Source organism: Melopsittacus undulatus, chromosome 2, assembly GCF_012275295.1.
Source record: "Melopsittacus undulatus isolate bMelUnd1 chromosome 2, bMelUnd1.mat.Z, whole genome shotgun sequence".
Taxonomy (NCBI): domain Eukaryota; kingdom Metazoa; phylum Chordata; class Aves; order Psittaciformes; family Psittaculidae; genus Melopsittacus; species Melopsittacus undulatus.
Window position 1 is genome coordinate 118766327 of NC_047528.1, and position 15205 is coordinate 118781531.

The window sequence follows — 15205 nt, forward strand, 5'->3', positions numbered from 1 at the left end:
GGAATCATAGAATGGTTTGGCTTACAAAGGACTTCAAAGCTCATCCAGTTCCAACCCCCTGTCATGGGCAGGGACACCCTCCACAAAACCAGACTGCTGAAAGCCCCAAGCAACATCACAGTCCCTCAAACAGGCACCTGTATCCATTACCAGTGCCCTCCCTTGAGTGGCTGGTCCATGGCTGTATGATCTGGGTATTGACATGTTGTTTCTGAAACAACTTACAGCAGACCTTGGTGCTTTTGTTGGCCACTTTCTTCAATGATAATCCTCCTTGCACCTCAGACAAGGCCTATGGAAAGTGCCAGCTGCCACCTGCAAACTTCTTTCCAACCATCTTCCGTTTCCTTCCCCTTTGTCTACTTTCACTGACCATGGAGCTCTCTATAACTCCAGCAAGCAAGGCACAGAGTTCAAGGTAAACAAGCAAAACCTCACAAGTCATCTCTTTATTTTATGCACTACCACAACATCTGTACCACTTCCCTAATCTGTCCATATGCAACCTCTTGTTAGTGTGTTTAAGCAGGCTAAGGTCTTGGAACAGCTTATAGTGCTGGTCAGGCTGTGGTCAGGCCTCCAGACATGGCTTTAGGGGATAAATGCTGCTGCACAGTGCTTTTTCTGTTTGCATTGCTCCCCTACCTGAGGAAAGGTGCTAAAAGCAGTTGTAGTACTGGATGCAGGGGTTACTGCTAAGGGAATTGTCTCCAAGGATGAAATCTCTGCTTGTCACTCAGAAACCTGACAGAGAAAGATCTGCCTCAGAGGATCAAGAAGTCCTGAAGTTGAGGACTAACAAAATATTGAAGCCATTGTAATTGACAGCCACAGAAACATGTATCACCACTCAACAAGACAGCCCAAGTGCCATGTGGTATATTCAATAGCCACAGAAATTCCCGAGCAGCTTGTTTGAGTTAGAAGATAGCTGTGTTGTGCCCTTAGAATTTGTGTGTCCCCCCCACAAATAACACCCTAAAAACACACTGTTGCTGTGTTGCTTTGTGATGGCTGAATGCAGCCATCCAGTGCTGTCGCTGTGCTTAGAGATGAAAGACAAGAGAGAAACCTCCCAGCTCAATGGGTTTTTATTCACTTCAGAAACGTGTTTTGCCTCAATTCCTACCTTAATCCCAGAGTCTGAAATAGTCATTCACCCCTCTGCTGACATTAATGTGAATGAACAGCTAAGCCCTGCCTCTGAGCACATCAAGAAACACTTTTGAGACACATCGCTTAAGTGCACGGGCAGGGACCAGTCTCTCCTCTGCAGACATGAGGTCCCGCTCACAGCAGTGCCAACTATTACAAGAGGTTCCTCCTCACCACCCCCTCTCCTGAGAAGTCACTCACAGGCAGCTTGGTAGGTGCCAAGGTGGGATGTTAAACACAGAAGGGATTAGAAATGGTGCTGACACATGCCCAAGCACAGTGGACCTCACTGGTAGCTGGAGGGAGGACACCTTGACGGGGCAGCTGCAGGGATGTTTGTCTCAGAGGTGGGATGCAGGGATTTTCCCATCATGGTCCAGAGACACCCAGAAACTATTGCAAAGCTAGGAGGTTTTAAAGGAAATGAGGCTACCTCCAGACAAACAACATGGTGTCAGGGCATACGAGACCCACAATGCTTTCTTTCAGGCTGGGCAAGCAGTTGGCCTGACTGGTCCTGCCCTGCATCCCAGGCAGACCTGATGTGCTATGAGCATCACACAGGTTGGGGCCCTTGCAGTGCAGAGTGAGCTCTGCCCACTGCTCAAGGATGCCTGTGCTGCCTCATGAGATGGTTTTTGAACTCTACAAATGACTCCTTCCGTGGCAATCACTCCTATTATATGTCATGCTCACAAACCCCTCGACTGCAACTGCAATACAATCCTTCTGCCTCAATCACAGCGAGCTGCACCTCAGAAGCAGAGCTGCACTCAGTCCCACAGAGAGAGAAGTCCTCATCTCCAGAGAGAAATTCAATTATTCACAAAGAGTGCCTGTTCAGAAATGCTAGTGTGTGAGCTCTTCCTGCCAGAGGCGAGGATGATTACCCTTGCAGACTGCTGTCCTCTAAACACTGCTCAAAGAAAACACTGCTCCCCAGTGAAAGAAAGATGGGGACTTTGAAGCAGGAATTTCATTAAAGAGCAAGCTAACCTTTCAGGTTCGCTCAGTGCTTGGCACAGAAACTCCCACTTTGGCACTGTGGTTTGGTTTTGACCTTCTTTGAAAAGCATCCTAATAACACAGTAGCTGGCAGGCAAATTTACCCATGGTGGATGATGGGGTGACAGGGGCTGGGGGTCAGCATGGCAAGGGGCAGTGGGATCCCCACTAGGCTTTTTCAGTAACCTCCTCCTTCCTCTGTCACCCCTTCCCTCCCTTAGCTCTTGTGCCTCTCTCCTGCTCACAGCATTGCCTCTTCTATGTGTGCTTCTTCATTCTCCTCCCTCGTGGTTGTACACACACATCCACAGCCTGCATCTGACATAATGCAGCGCTGTCTTCTGCCATGGTATTTAAGCAGCATGGCAAAGTGTATATACTTCCCTCTCAACAGGACTTTTTGAACCTAAAAGATGTTTAAAGATCTGAACAGACTTTTTATGCCTCCTTGGAGTAAGCTTGGAGTAAGGGAGAAAACCCAGAACAGCTCACTCCCAGTTGCTTTCCTGCTCCAGCCCTCCCTGCACTGGCCCTTGGGCTGCTCCATCACCTGCCCACCTCTGCTGCCACTGCTGCCAGTGCCAACACTAGCAAAATTCCAAGATGACCCTTTCCACACATGTTTGATTTGCCATTACATCCTACAGACATTCTGGGGGCAAATCCAACTGGATAATGGCTCTTTAATTATGCCTTTAGCTCATCCCACTGGTAAATAATTGCTTTCTTCACTTTGTAAGTAGGAAACTTGCTTTTGAGTGACTTTACAGCCCTCCAAGACAGCAAGTCAGAATGAATGGATAGGCAAGGACTACAGCTCTAAATCCTCTCTTCATGCTGTCTGTGGGAAAAGTCTCTTTGTGTCTGCCTCATGTTTAAAAACCTTTTCAGATAAGGCAGCAGGAAGCAGGAGGATCACAGGGAGTGATCTAATGCTGAGTTCCTATGTGTGCACATCTCTGTCTTCCCATTTCTGTGATACAAGAAAGGGGCTGAGAAAGCTGGTAGTGTTTTTTTCTAATTAAAAGGCCTAACTTCCAGTTTATGTATCAGAGAAAGAGAGTGTACATTTGGGGATAAATGGAAGAGAATCAGTTCCCTCACCTTCTCTATCATTCCAGCCACACACCCCTGTGGTCTTCAGCTCCCATTTAGGGCCATTTCTGATGGGTGATGGTCCATCAGGGTAAGCTGTTGAGCATCACATTGTGCAAAGCTCAAAGTCACTGAAAAAAGCAGAGTACACAAACAGCAACCAATGAACAAAACAAATACAAGGAATGTTGACCCAACAACCAGCACCAGTGAAAAAACACTGCATGAAAGCCAAACAAATAAAACAAATAAGTAAAGACTCCATAGAGTTACTGCTTTCAAGATGAAATGGAAGGCACATGTGAGACCAGCACCGCTTTTCTTGGTTGCCTTCTCTTTTCCAGCTATAACACACACACTGCGCTGTTTTGCACAGCATCACCTAAAGGTTTTTCACTTGTACATCTCATCTTCTGCTGCTAAGAAGATGTTTGTGAGCAGGTTAATATCTGTGCAACAGAATGTAATGGCACCATAGTTTTAAAAGAGGCATTTGTTAGGAAAGGGTAACCCACTGCCAGCACTGGGAATCGGCTGCTGATGTTAGGCTACCAGGTTGAGGTTTCCACTGAAGCCTCCCAGAAGGGCCATGTCATACCCTGGTCACTTCAGCAGGAGCTTCAGAGACAGTGCTTGGAGCAGCTTCCATGAATCATGGCAGCAAGAGAGAACAGCAGCCTGCTTGAGAAAGAGCTTGTCATAAACACAGCTTGGGGAGCTTTATCTTGAGGTCTGCATGCAAGACAAGCAACAGACCACTCTGTCAGGAGCAGAAAGCTTAGGTGCACTTCCAGAGTGCTGTAAACCTAGATGGGTTTTACTGTGCAGACTTGCTCTAATGGATATCTTTGCCTGATGAGTTTAAATTCTTCCCTGTTACTGTATGCAAATACCTTCCTGCAGACACCCAGCCGCCTGGCGAGAGCTCAGCATAGCAGACTGGTTAGAATCCACCACTGAAGAAATACATCAGATAGGAAAGATTAAGGGTGTGAAAGTTAACCTCAGATACAGTAGCAGTGACAATTTGAGAGCAGCAGCTCTTTTCATTATAAAATAATAAGACAATTTACAGCAATAAAAGGCCAAGTTACAGTGACACTTGAGAGCCATAACTTGGATTTTGTTTTCTTGGACGATGCTTTGAAAGCATCAGATGTTAATGAGTTTGTTTGTAAGCAGTATCTTTGTAGCCCTATAAATACCTTTCATGCTATCAGCATGTCAGAAGCAGCCACAGGAAAGCGAGACATTTCTCCCATCACCATCTCATCCATCCATCATCTATCATTATTATCTATCTATATTATTGTATATATTCTATATATATTTTTATATAATATATATATTACTATATCATCTATGCCCTAATTCTATGTCTCTTTAGAAAAGTGATAAAGTACAAATAAGAAAAGCTAAGCAGAGATTGTTTTTCATGTTAAGCCCAGCTCTGCAGAGAAGAAACTGGAGCTCACGTTTGGACTCCCAAAGTGGTTTAGGTTGGAGTCTTTCAGAGCAGGACACCTCATCCAGGTCTTGGAAAGGTGAGGTGCACCTCCAGAAGGCAACCCAGAGCTAAGTGCACTTTATGTGAGTGCTGCGTTAGGTGAGTGCTTTCCTAAACCTGGGTATCTCAATAGACTTTAACAGCCTGCAGTTAGATAGGATAAGTATTGAACAGGAGTAGCTGGAATATAAAATAGAGAATAGGAAACTTCTGGGGTATTTTTGCATAATGAAGGTTTTTCAGGCCATAAGGAGAGTAATATTAACTACTTCAGATGTGGTTCCTTCTGGTTCACTTTCTGCTCAAAGGCATAATGTGAACCTGCCCTAAGGAGCCTGCAAGGCCTTGCTCCTGCAGCAATATGCGCTGAATACCTATCCATCTCCTTCCAGAGCCCTCTTAGCCAAGCAGCTGAAGAAAAGGATGGGGAATTAAGATAGTTTTCAACAGATAACACCTCTTTCAGCATTCAATATGGGCTCCTAAACTTTTAACAGCCACTAAAATTAAGATTTCTATCTTTTAGCTGGTTTGTAAGGGTCACCATCCATGTAAAATAACGTTGTTTCTAGCTGAGACTGTTGCCTGTTGAAGCAATACAAGGAAAGGCATGCACTGCTTCTTGCTTCAGTGAAGCATCGTATCTGTACTAGTGGGGATTTAAAAGAGTCACTGATCACACATTCATTTTCCAAAGCAAAGGATGGACAATCACCTCATGAAAATCACCCTTCAGTGTCACTTGGGCTGGAGCTCTGTTTGCAAACCAAGAGTAAGCTGGTAGTCACCTCCTTGAGCCCTCCTCCCAGTTTGATCCCTTGTCTTCAATACTCCTTCCATCTGGTCACTGATGTGTGACATACCCACTCTCAGGAGCCCACTTGTGACCTACTGACACATGGGCATCACTTAGCTTAACACTGCTCCTCCTCCTGCCTGAAATGAGGTTCTGCTTTAACTCCTCCACAGCTGATTAAGCTCAGCAATGCTGCTAATGGCAATGAAATCATTTGAAACCTCTATTAGAGCAGTTAACTTCTATTTTACATGATTGCCTCTATTTTTGAAATGAATATGCAGCGGTTCAGTGGGTTTAAGTGCCTAACCAGAGCACTGGCCAAGTCAATGGGTGGCACCTGGGCTCTTCCAGACTGTGTGTCCCCAAAAGAGCACTGCTGTGTAGACAAGGAAAACCACCTGTGTTCCCCAGGTCTTGTTTCCCAAAAGGATGGAGCCACCTTCTGCCCCTTGGAAAATCAATGATTCAGGAAATTCATTTCAGTCTGTTGCCATAATTGGATTTGAAGGAGAAAAATGAAGGAGCATCTTGCAAGACTTCCCTTAAAGTCAGTAAACTGGAGAATTGCACCGTGACTGAGCACAAATCAAACACTTCTAATGGTATTTGACATTTTAATTGCAAACGAGGAAAAAATCCTCATTACAGAACTGAACCATGTTGGCTTGCTGTGAATCAGACTCTCCAGAGGACACTTCCCTCCCCTACCCCCTGCTCAGCAGCCGAAGCAGCAAACATCATGCAAACTAAGGCAGCCACAGCCATTACCAACCCTTCCTTCTCCCTTTTGAATTGCACTGGCTCATGTGGTGTGTTCCTCTAACAGATGCTACAGCCCTGCAAAGAGCTTGTCAAGAAGGAAAAGAAAACCCAGCAGAGTTGCATGAAAAAACCCTAATTTAGAAGTGCCATAGATCTGTTTGCAAGAAGCTGGATCAGAATCATTTCAGGCTCATTGCAGTGATTTACCTGGATACACCAGAGATGTATTTGGCTTGCGGTGCTTGTGCAAAGGCTTGGCCGTGGTCTTTCAGGATGCAAGTGCAAGTATTGGGCCTGGCGATGAGTGTAGCTGACCAGCTGCTCGGAGTGCAGGTACAATTTTAGAAGCCTGATTTAATATCTTGTTCTACCAGCAATGCTCGTGGCTAAATGGGAAATAAAACTAATCTATCCTTATTAGATTTGGGCTGTAATCTCATATCACCCTCAGATATTGGACTTCCCTGGCAGGCTTCCTGCTTTGCACTGGCTCTGTTTCCCAGGAAGCTGAAGAGCACAAGGTGGATAATGAAAGAAATGTAAGTTTAAAGAGAATTCATACATAGTGCAATGGTTTGAACAGTAGAAATGTGTAACAACCCTTATATGAAACAAAAAGGGAAAGAAACAGCCTATGGATGTGGCTCATTCATACAGAAGAAATGCTTTATTCTACTAACATGGATTTTGCCCACCTGAAAACATTGGGTGCAGTAAACGTATTCCTTGGAATACTGGGAGGATTGACTACTTTTCCTGGATGTGCTCAGCTTTAAGGGATAAACACCTACATCATACACTAGCTGCCCATACACTAGAACCAGGATTTTCTCAGGGAAGTAATCTACTGTTTCGAAATGGACAAGATATTGAACAGAGCAAGTGTATTACCTATCTTATGCTTAGAATTACCTATAAAAAACACTAACCAAGAAGGAAGTCAGGTGCAGCCAGCCTGGCTTTAGCATAGAATGAAGAACTAGATCTCCTGACGAGCTCTCCAACACCTTTTCCTGCATTTTTTAGCAGCCTTTCCCTATGGGTGACCTTTTCTTCTCCCACCAGAACCATGTAGTGCTACCCTGGACTTGCCCATCGTGCAGTAGCTCAAGTAGGTGGGAAGTTCCTCTGGACAGGAGGTCCCAAGGCTGAGGAGAGAGTTACCTCAGTAAGACCTCACCTGCCACCTCCCAAAGACAGAGCCTGAAAAGCTTCCTGGTTTGTTTTGTTATTTAAACCCCTCCCACCCATCCTCAAAGAACAAACATCATCCATCCCCTATACAGAATGACACAAGTTCCCATGTTAACAACAGCAGCTTCTTCATAGGGCCTGGAGCATCCCTAAAAGCTTGACATTTACTGGTTCCCATTTCCTAGGAAGCAGGATTTAACAACTAACATTTAAACACCATGCAGAAGCCTGTGTTATTTTTTCCCCTGGTCCCCCATGCTGCGTGCTTTCTCTTTGGGAACCTGCCAAAGTCTGTCTCAGGAGGTTGCTATTTTCCTCCAAGAGACCAGAATCAATCAATCAATCTGTGGCTTGGCAGCACCAGAACAGAAGATTAGGACTCTCAAGGCAGATTATAAACACAATCCCCTCAATTAACTTCTCTAGGATGAGCCAGAGGCAGATAGATCCTTGTTAAGTCAATTATTAACACAGATGGTCAATGTGCATATTTTTTATGACAAATCGTATTAATTTCATGTGCAAAGCAGTAAACCCAGAGTAAGGCTAAGGAGCAAAGCTGCTGCCCTGCCTACCAGGCTACTGGGGACAAGGTGCATGGAGCAGGATTGGATGCTGCCATGTGCATCACCTCCTGCTAGGGCTGTTCCCAGCACCCTTGGCTTTTAGGCATTTAAGACCCTGCCAGTCCTTCCTGAGACACACAGAGATGTCAGTAATGGAGAGGGCTCTGAATTATGCATCTGATGATGTGTTTTGTTGGGGTGTTTTTAAGCTATTAGTTTGGACACCCAGGTTAGTGCTCTTGCTTTGGAGCAGGGAAACAGGCTGGGTCGGGCACCCCAGTATTGCCTGTCACAAAGTCTCCTGTGATTCTCAAGTGAGAAAGCTCAATAGCCACCCATGGTCCCTACTCTTTGCATGAAGGATCCATTGAAGGAAACATCTTATATGTGTATACTTTAATACATAGCTATGTAACCCTCAATTTTAAGCGGCCAGTTTCCTGGGCCTGGAAAAGCTTCCTAGCCCACATGCTTAATTACAGGTGGAAAGCAGGCACCAAAAAGTTGTGCTGCAATAGCCCTGATTTTGCTGCCAGTATTACCATCATCCCCAGAAAACCCTTCTGTAATATGCCATTGCACTTTTTACAGCTGAGGTTCATCTGCCTTTTTCCAGACTTTTTCATGTTTTAGCCTTAAAATGGTATCAGCTAAAGTTAATCTTACTGCAGAAACCAGTTACTTGTCAAAAGGACAGAATCTCAGTATGCAAGTCACACTTTTCAGGTCTCAGACCCTGCACATAAGGATCAGTTTTCCCTGCTGATCAGTGTCATGCCTGTGAGGCAGCTTCTTCATCTGAGTTATGGGATCAGCCTCTCTACTTGAAAAATGAAGGCATTCACGTCTCTGCCAAAGGCAGGGAGGGAAGAAAAACCCTTAACACTGAGCACAGATTGAATTCCCCTTCAGCAGTTCAAAGGAAAGAAGTTAAACTGTGACCCAGAAAAACTGAAATCAGTTTAAAAATGTCCTGTTCTATGACACAGCACTGTACCCATGCTCCTCAGACGGCAATAATTCATTAAGGCTCCTTCCTGCCTGAACAACATGGAAAGGTGGCTAAATGAGCAACAGCACTGGCAGGCAGTACCCTGCACTATCCGACTGAGTAATTACAATGGTGCCAGGCAAGCGTCTGATTTAACCTTTGGTTGTGCTTCTGCAGTGCCTCATGTCACAGTGCTGCTGACCTCCAGAAAAAGCCCCAAATAGGGATGGACTGGCTCCACTGCTGATCCACTTGGCACTGCCTGATGGGAGCAACCCACTGAAGGGCTGGCAAGCAGCTGGAGACACCCCAATGCTCTCAGCAAGGAAGATGCTCTCAGCAAGACCCACCCATGACATATGTGACTGGGTAGGAGTGGTGACAGCTTCAGGCCAAAACTGATTCTTGTGTTCATCCATCTGGGTAAATATTTGTTGCTGTTATGTGTGCTCACCAGGGGGAATACAGGGTAAAAACAGCTCTAATTTGCAACGGCTTCAAATGCATTCTAGTCAGGCTCCCTTCTCCAGGGGATAAATGACATTTATAAAGCCTTGGCCTTTCTCAAACTTCAGGTATGACTACAGGTATAAATCAGGGTATTTGTACTTCAGCAGCCTCTTAGGTGCCTGTTGCCATTCGAAGGAGATTCAGATGTATACCTGCAACCTCCAGTCAAGCTCACCTTCCCAGTGAATAAGTAACTGGTACAGGTTCACAGTGGAAAAAGGCAATAACATCTTTTGTGAAAAGGTAATCTATCCCATGTCATTAACCTTTTACACCCTGGTTTTGTGTTAGCACCCTTGTGATCTGCTCAACACCCCAGCTTTACAGGAGTCAGCATTTGATGGGTATGACCAGGGCTCTTTACACTGTTGGCTGCTAACAGTGGTAACATTATTCTTCTTACACTGTTTAGTTCTGTTCTCTTCTTACAGGCTAAGGAAGCACCAGCCAGACCGGAAAGCAGGAAGCCTAATTACTGGAGCTGTGCAACTAAAATGATGGAGTTTCTTAAAGACTACAACTGAGATAAGAAGCTGCCTAATAAACAAACAAGCAGGATGCCTGTAGTCCATCAGAGGAGAAATCAAAGCCTGGATAAGACACTTGGGGTACTTTAAGACAAGGCTGTGCAGACTTGGAGAAGTCCAATTACAGCGTCTCAATTTGTATGGAATAAATTGAAGACAGAGCTGATGGTGAGCAGACCCAGAATGAAAGCTGAGCACTTGGCAGAAGGAAGTGATTGACAATGAAATGCACAGTTCCCTCTGTAAAGAGCTTATTTAATTTGTATAAAAGAAGAGCCCAAATCCAGCCTTTGGACAAGCATTTTTATGGTGTTGGACCTCACCAGGTGCAGTGTTGTGCTTGCTACTTTTCAGCCATTCTATTGAATCAGGAAAGGTGGAGATGTCAAATCAGACTCATACTTAAGAGCTGAGTAAATTAGGACTCCTAGCTGGGGCATAGGAGGAGGCAGAAGGGACGAGGACAGCCTGCTGAGCACTAGTTAGGGCTAGCTGGTGATTTCAAGCAGCTTCCCACCACCATGCTGGTAGTGACTGGTGGGAGAGGCAGCTCATGGAGAGAAAGCCATGGCTGCATATCAGTGCTTAGAAAGCCTGACACAGCTTTCTGACAAACAGGGTTTGAAGTATTCATCATTAGAGAGACAGAGTAGTCATGATTTTATCCATGGTGAATTCTACTGCTGTGTTCCAAAAATGGCAGACAAGGGACCATTGTTATGCTACAGGTATCCCTCCATTCCTCCTCTTTGTAATCAGGGCCTCAATGAGATGCTAATGAGCAAGACAAGCATTTCTGAGGGTTAAACAGTTTTGCAGCGGGTGATGCCATTCCTCCACAATTAAAGGCAAATGTCTCAAAGGTGCTTAAATCCTTGTTTGCTGCCAAGACAACTACACTTCTTGGAACAACGGGCTTAAAGCTTTCAATAGAACTCACATATCTGTGCTTCTGTCATTTACAGGCTTTCCAGAGACATAGCAATTGATATGTGCTGGGTGAAATGATGTAAAACAAAAAACCTCCCATAAATCAGACGTGTTTTACTTCAGGAAAGGTACAGTCATTAATAACAGCAACACTGCAATACACAATCATTAGAACGTTAGGAAAGGCTTTCATGCCGCAGCCCAAGCCATGAACCTTCAAGGCTTTACCTTTAAAACATAGGCTTAGCTTAGAGATATTTCACCTGACAGTAGCTTGTGCCAGCACCTTGCAGGGCCATCAGCTGGCCATTCTCACGTCTTTGTTCATACTCAGTGACATCCTCTGAGCTCACTCTCAGCAGGGGCAGGCTGAGATGGGCTTAGTTTCATTTCTCCAGTTAATTGCTTGGGGCTCTCCTTGTCCCATACTGATTTGAAAGCCAGAAAGTATCTCATTGCTGGTTACCTTAGAGCAACCTTCTACTGTTTTTAAAGCTCTCCACCTTTCATCCTTGGTGCTTGCTATTAAGTTCTGTGGAGTAATTCCTAGAAACTGGATTTTTAATTGTATTATGTTCTTTACAAAGGTGGTTTTGCTCTTCTGTTCCTCCAAGCTAAGACCTTTTTAGTATGGGAAGCTTGTTTGCAGGTTCAGCCTTTGCAGAACACTTACAGAAGAATCAGCTTAGCTAAACTTAGACTCAGCTCTATGCCCGTCTCAGGGAGAGCAGATGCTCCTGAATGAAATGAATTCACATGGATTACTTTATTCCCATTTTTTATGTTTTCAATCATTATTCCCCACTCAAAATCTACAGAAGATGAATCTAACAAACCCTCCACCCCCACAGTGCTTTGCAGAGAATTATCCCCAGACACACAACTCAGCAGTCACTGGTAGCAGCAGAGCAGGTAACCCCATCAATGCCCACTGTCCTAGCCAGTAAGGTGTGTCAAAGGGAATAAAGAAAGCTTAAACCAAAGACTTGCTCCCATCCTACTAAATCCCATCAGCACCCTCTCACTGACTCTGCTTGGCAGTAGGAAGGACTACACACTAGAATCCAAAGCAATACAAAATCCCAGGTTGCCTTTAAAGACAGGGCATTTCCCCAGCCCAGCCAGCAGTACTGCAATGGGGTTGGTTATATGGATGGGGCAGCAGTGATGAGGTAGGAGCAGGGGCACTTTGAGCCCCCATAGTCACCAGGGGAAGCATGGCTGTAGAAGCAGGGTGCTGGCATCATGAAGTGGGGACATGGAATAAACCAGACAAAACCCCAAACCACACAGAAATAACCTCTTTAAACCATGCCAGCAATGTCTCTGCATGCAAAACTCAAGGCACTCCTTACAGGAAAGCCTTTTCCATGCCCCCCTCAATGCTAGCTTGACCACCAGGCACAGGCTGTCTCAAAGCTTAGGCTCCCTGGTGCCTGTGGTGTTTCAGCCACAGGGTTTTAGCACTGCCAGACTTTGGGGCTTTGTCCAGAAGAGGAATCTTTGACCTCTGGCAGAAGTTTTCTCCCCCCCTTCCCAGTTTATTTGGTTATTGGGAGGCTCCATCTCCAAGCCCATCAGGTAATTGCTTTCTTCCTGCCTGTCCTTAAACAGTTACCTCTGCTGGTTCAATAGACCTAGTGACAATGCATTTACAAACAGGTTTAAAATTCAGATTGACTCCATTTATCCCTAGGCAATTTACACATAAACTGCCAAGGTAAGGGCATCAAACTCTCCAGGTATCACTGGAGCTAAGAGAAACAAAGCTACCTTGAGTACGCAGGAGCAAGCTCCTTGTGCTCAAGCTCCTTGTTGCTCATGAATTGGTTTTAGTCCAACAGTTCACCTTAAAGCTGACACAGAGAGGAATATCACCCAGTCACTGCCTCCTGATGCAGTCTGCAATGTACTTGATTTTAATATCAGAATATTACAGTTTCCAGTACCAAAAGATAATAGGCAAAACACAAGGGTTTCCATGGGACATTGGTGTATTTTGTCTTTTATATTTGCTCTGTGCTTTCCTCTGGTGGTAAAATACACTTATATGCTATTACCATAAATTCAATTGTTTGCAAATTCTCTCTCAATTTTCCATCCTCTGGCAATAAACCTACATTTAGAAAGGGCTGCCTTTAGCAATTGCTTGCCATCCTTTTATTGATGGACTCTGAACATCTCATTGCACTTTCATTCGATTACCCATTTAATGGTTTTTCATTTCCTCCAACACAGACCAAGGAATGTTTTACCACAATAGCTGCCACTTCCACTCTCCACTTGGGGGTAGGCTGGAGGGTGGAGGGATAAAAGTGGGGATTTTTTCCTATTTTTTCCATGAATTAGTTTTTAAAATTAACTCTACTTTTATGTACTAAATCTCTGGCGCCTTCAAGAGTCTTCCCTATTTCTCCTTCCTATAATAAAGGGATTTAGCATTGAAACTGACATTTAAAATTCTGCTAACATAAGTGTAGGCAGTTTAAAACATTCTATTTGTATCACAAAGAACTCAAACAGAATAATTTACTATAACAATTATTTCAACCATATTTAGCTTACTAAATGGACCCAATGACATTGCTATTACTGGTAAAATCAGGTGATAGATACCTAGTAAATTGTTGTTATTTACTGTGTATTTCAATATCTCTCATTTTGTCTGGTTCCCAAATAGGATGTGCCGCAATTAGGAAGGAACAATCATTTCTTAGACACATGATGGTCTATAGATCTACATGAGACCTGCAAGGAAAGGGAATGTGTTTCACAAAACCAGTTGTAAGGAGCCAAGAGCAAGATGCATTGTTGGGCACACGAGACATCAGGTATGGAGTAAAAAAGCTATGAACAGTTTTAATTAGGATATGTAAAACTTCTTAAAAATCCTTATTTCATAGATTTTATTAAAACAAATTCTTCTGCTGTTTAATAAACATCATCTAGTCACATTTCTAAGGCAGTAGTATTCAGTCCCCCTATGGTTTCAACAAAACCCCACATTCTGACAGAATCACTTCCCTTCAATAAGCCATTTAATACTCATCCCCCCAAATATCAACAAGGGCAGCCCTTTCATGTCAGCAAAGACATCTTACCACTGTTTTGATGGTCTTGCATGAAGATGGCATTGCAACATCTAGAGAAAATGCATATAGCGGGATGTGTATTTCTTCTGGAGGCTCCACTAGCCCATAGTAGTCCTTGAACTGCTGTGTAATGAATAGTAACATAGGAGCTATTCAAGGCATGTTCAGGATAAATCTGCCTTATTAAATGCAGTTTGAAGCAGCTATTTTCTGTCCTAATGGGGTGCTGTATACAGAAATTAGCTCCCAAGCTCCCAGACAGCTGAGATATCCATCCAGGTCCGTGGGAAGCTCAGACATAGAGAGCAGTGCCATCAGCCTCTTAAGGAATTATGCAATGCAGCCAGACACTGGGAGGTTTACACCACAGAGGGTATATAGAGAAGTGAGTCCTGGCCGCTGGAATGCCACATTAGCCAAAAGGCTTAGTTCAGCACACAAAATACTGTCTACTTAAAGATCAAGTAGAAACAGGTATGAAATAAATGAAGTAGAGTGAAATACCTAACATTCAAAAGGAGGAATTAAAGAAAACAAGCAATTACATCTTATCTTAAAGCAAAATGATCACCATTTCAATTCAGTCACATTGTGATTCTGGCTACCTACATGGCTGAAACTAGAAATAGCCATCAAAATAAGATCTCCTTCTACTGCAGCTATTTGCCTGTGTTGTTTCTTTTTGTCACTGAACCTAAGACACAGGCTGGATGTCTTCTTCAAAAGTATTCCTAAAAAGCCAGCTGAAGGCTGAATAATTCTCCATAGCATTGTGGCTGAAAGAAGAAAAGAAAGTAAAAACCAACCAACCTCCAGAAACACATGACAAGGGGAATGAAACCCACAGAACTGGAAAGTGAACAAACAAGGAGACAGCCCTTCTACTGCTTTTCCTAACTCACAATAAAATGATCTTCCATTTCATGAGTTTCACTGGGGCTGTGTACAGAGGACAGCATCCTCAGTGTCCCAGGAGCTGCTGCATGTGTTTAGCAGAGGGACAAGCCTGGTACCTTAGAGCAAGTGGCCCTGATACCACTTGCTCACCTATGCTACAGGTGAACTGAAGCCA